The 4,691-nt window shown below is 42.2% G+C and overlaps 1 protein-coding gene across 3 annotated transcripts in view; it reads right to left on the reverse strand.

Annotated features, from left to right (window-relative positions):
- Positions 1-4,691, reverse strand: part of taok3a (TAO kinase 3a) — a 63,952-nt gene that overhangs the window by 36,915 nt on the left and 22,346 nt on the right. For all 3 annotated transcript variants that reach the window (XM_031848897.1, XM_031848896.1, XM_031848898.1), the window contains exon 2: positions 1,515-1,632. The gene's annotated coding sequence lies outside the window, so the exon portion shown is untranslated. The remainder of the gene's footprint in view (positions 1-1,514; positions 1,633-4,691) is intronic.

Here is a 4,691-nt window from a genome sequence, read left to right on the forward strand (position 1 = left end):
CACACACACACACACACACACACACACACACACACACACACACACACTCATATTAAAAGAAAGCAAAATAGAAAAGAAATCACTGCAATTGAATACTTCTTTTAAATAAAAAGGTAAAGACTGCCAGAAGATAGAGGATTACATCTCACCAGAGTGCAAGCACCCTGGAGAGCGGTGCATGCGTGTGACGCGTGTGTGTGCATGCCTCCTGCATGACATTAAATGGGTCAACCCCGTTATGAATAATATAGAAGCCCGATTACATGCACAATGCCAGGTTGCATGGTGATGACAAGCCAATTTAAAAAAAAAGGGCCAAATGTGATACTGCCATTTCTGAAGTGGCTGTTTCTCCTGTGACTCAATACACATTGCATGGATAGCGTACAGGTATCCATGTACATGTACACGTACACACACACACACACTTATTGGTACGTTACAAAAGGTCCATCCTCCACACTGGCCCCTCGTGCACTTCAGTCATATCTATTAAGAAGTGTCTGATAAACCTTTGAAGAAAAGCATATTTTGTACACAAATAAATGAAACCCCCTGTATGGGTGAACCTTTGAGCTACCATGAGGCTGCTTGTGTACAGGTAGTCTGTCCTCTTACGAGCCTGCAAGAGAGAGGAAGTGTAGACATTTGAAATCAGCCGGTGTGTTGCCCCAAGGGTCGTACTGTTACCCAAAAAACCTCGACCACACATCATCCCCACGGGCTCTTTTCCCACTCAGGGTGTGACTCAGCAGCAAGATTTGCCGACGGCAAATGATCCAATGATCGGTGTTGTTGGCTCTCTCTCAAGTTGACAGAAGGATTTACATTATTACCCAATTCACAAAAGACTCCAAACCACAGACAAACCTCCGTTTTCCTTTCATCACTACAGCTGAAAGAGGCCTGAGCAACACAACGTTCTATGAAAAATTTAAGCAAAACAAGAAACCGTGGTTTTCAAAAAAAATATTCAAGACTACCGTTGTCGACCACATTCAGCTGCAATATTTCATTTCTAATCAATTAACAAATACAACTACTACAGTCTTCACTTGAATACAAGACATAAGAGTGAAGTGCAACCACAGAAATGCAAATATAAAGTCTATCACATAGATCCGACATGAACCATCTAACACGTAATACGTTCGTCTGGGCTAGCAGGCTTCCTGTTTAAAGGATCCCACAATTTCTGTTCTTACATGCTGCCAACAAGCAACCTCAAATAGTTATGTCGCAACAATCCACACACACAGGAATTTACATGTGCATGCACACACACGACTTGACAAAGCCGTGGCACAGCATCGGCCAGAGAAACTTAGCCTCCCTTCAGACTCAGCTTTTAATACAGAGTGACAGAGGCTTGGTTAGCTGCTATGTACATGAGAGAGCTTCCATTACGAGGTAAACAAGACCTAGTTTACATTCGGCTGTAAAAAACCAACACTAGGGATGTATGATGATGAGGTGGCCTGATATGGACAGCATCAGAGGTGTGTATAACTTACCAGTAGGAAATGTGTGTGTCGGGGATGTCAGATGAGCCTCCGTCTCGTTCTCTCTCTTCAGTTTAAGTCCAGAGTCGTCTTGTTGCCGACTTTCATCATGACTGGATTAATACTGTACCTGAGGACAGGAACACACAACAGGAGGGTTAGATGGCTGGATTAAGCTGCGATAATCGATCAAAATAATATCAATCAGCAACTATTTTGGTCATTGGTTAATCATTTTAATAATTATTTTATGCAAAATTGCCAAATATAAATATAAGTCTTTCCCTTCTTTTTTATATTTCTGTCTATTATATTTGCCTTTTTAGACTAACAGCCACTAAATGAATCCACACTGCAATGTATACGTTGTACATCATGAGCCAGAGTCAGATCTTATGAGATATTTGCAGGATGGGTCGCTGCTTTGCAGTACAAACAAAAGGAAAAGCTTTTAAATGTGCTCCCAGTAGCAGATGGTGGAACGACTCACCAGCCAATGAGAATCTCTTTCATGTCAGTTATTATCCTCTGAACCACACCAGGATCCACAGTAGTGACCATTTCTTTTATCAGACAATACAACCACCACAAAGAAAGTTACACTTCTTCTCAGAAGTATTGCCACTAACAGTACCACCGGTATAAGATAAAGGCTGCTAGTTACATTAGTCTGGATTTTATGTCTTAAAATGCTGCAAGAATCACTGTATGTATCATACACAGCAAATGTTCAGTGATTTGCCACATCTGCTTGTCCATATTCAGGGCCACAGCAGGGAGCCCAATGTCTATCCCAGAATGCACAGGGCCAACGGTATCTCAAACTAAATGCTTTGGCCTTTTATACAAGGGAAGTGCTTCATGTTTACAGACAGACGCGTTCTCTTTCTTCCTCTTGCAAATACACGAGTTCAAGGACACCACAGACACACACACACACAAGCTTACACAGACACACACACACACACACACGCAGGCACAAATTCAATATTTTGCTTTCTCCCACACACACAGTATCCACACACACGCATGCACATCAGAAAATGTGAGCGAGTTGTTCTGACAGCAGAGCTGTCAGCTACTGGACTGTGTGTTGTTTTGACAAGCAGGTGGAGCAGCATCCACAACGTGACCAACAAGATGAGCACACAATAAAACCAACTGTTGTCCACAAGCAGCCCGACCATCAGGAAGCACAGCAGACCCATCACTCAGTCCTCAAACGACCCCTTTACTTCCTGTGTGGAATCAAACTTCTTTTCTTCCTCTCCTCCACCTCTCCCATTTTATCAATTTCTCACCCTCCCCTCTCGTCTTATTGGTTTCACCTCCTCCTCTCTCTCTCTCTCTCTTAGATTATGTCGAGCAGCAGATTGGGTTCTCAGAGGAACCGCATTCAATAATAAAAAGGAGAGAGGATGGAGGGATGAGAGGAGGATAGAAATGTATTGTGCCCCTTCTGAGTGTCCCTGAATGATTTATAACACAAACTGACACTTGCATGAGCCTCTGGGGAAGTTGTTGCTGCACTATTCTTCTTCTTCTTCCTCCTCCTCCTCCTCCTCGCTCCCTCCAGCCCGCTTGGCATATGTGACCAACCAGCAAGAGAGCGGTGTAGATGGATGGATAGAGGGGAAGAGTGAGGAAAAGGGTGAGATGGTGTTTGTGTGTCTTTGACTCAGGTCCATCGTAAAGAGACTTTTATTTGTCTCCTGTTTCAAACATACCATCTGAACATGAACTACTTTCAGGGCGGCAACTAACTATTATTTTTCATTCTCAATTAATCTGCCAGTTATTTTCTTGATTATTCGATTTATTGTCCGTCAAACAGAGAATAAAGGTCCATCACAAGTTTACAGAGCTCAAGGTGACCAAACGTCTGAAAACAAAACATATCCAGTTTAAGATACATTCCTAAATTATATAACACATTGCTTGAAAAAAAAGCAATTCATTATCAAAAGAAAACTTTTTTAATAAAAACAAAATAGTTTCTTGGTGAATGGTCCTAATAGAAAAGTCTCTTTCATTTTATAGAAGTGTAAAGATCATCTAAGATATTATTGCTAAACTTTTATAGCTTAATGACTAAGACTTATGATGTTGTATTTAAGTGAGGCTCGGTATAGTAAGAGCACATCACAGCATCTCCGGTAGGTCCACAGGCTTTCTGACAAAGTTCGTTGGTGCTTCGGCTAATGAAATAAAAGTGTATAAAATCTCAATATCCAACACCTCCTTTCCATTCCTCCTGTTACATGACACACGCGCTGCGTTATGAATCATAAATCGTGACTCACGAGCCGTCAATTTCCGAGGCACAACTCGGCCAAGCAACCTGTTTCGAAAGCAAAACCTAGTATTGCGTTTCTGTTCTTGGGCAAAACGATCGACCAGAACAGCTTTCGGAGGGATCGGCCCAACAAGTCATCAAGCTGGATGTGATGGCGGGTCTCAAACAGGGACCTGGGCCAAGTTAAGGCCTCATTGTGGTCCACTTTTTCCACATACAGACTTCCAAGAGTTCATGAAATGCCGAGCAACCAACAGGCTGCTGCAGGTATCCATGATGACATCACTACCTCAAGGGAATTATTCCCCTTCACCAGCAGCCATTTAAAGTACAAAGTACCATTGAGCAAGCAGCAGAAAAACTGCTCATTATCAGTCAGTAGATGTTGAACTAATTAGCTCTTAGATGTGAATGTATGTTGTGAATCTGAATTAATGTGCACTTAAAGCGCCACAAACAAATGTACAACTGGTTATAATACTTTGTCTGTCTTTATAATTGCTTCAAGCCCTGATTTGCCAGAATTTGATCAATGATAATGAGACTCAATGGTCCCAAATGTAACACTCAATGATCCCCAGAGTGCCGATGACTGAGGTGGGCTTTTGATGATGTCACGCTGGAGGTAGAGATGGGCTTGAAATCACACATCCCTTTAGTGAGATGCTGCTTTAAATAAAGCTGAGACAACCAAATATGAGGCCATTTCCACAACACGCATAAATTCTCACCGGATGAAAATAAACTAATCCACCGAGATAGAAGGAAACTAAACATTATGTCCTGATTATCCTGCCAGGGCGGAATGGTGTGGATTTTTATAGCAGTGACTCATTCTCACAGAGCGAAACACACACACACACACACACACACACACACACACACACACACAC

This window comes from Anarrhichthys ocellatus, unplaced genomic scaffold, assembly GCF_004355925.1.
Source record: "Anarrhichthys ocellatus isolate YVR2014 unplaced genomic scaffold, GSC_Weel_1.0 scaffold9, whole genome shotgun sequence".
Lineage (NCBI taxonomy): Eukaryota > Metazoa > Chordata > Actinopteri > Perciformes > Anarhichadidae > Anarrhichthys > Anarrhichthys ocellatus.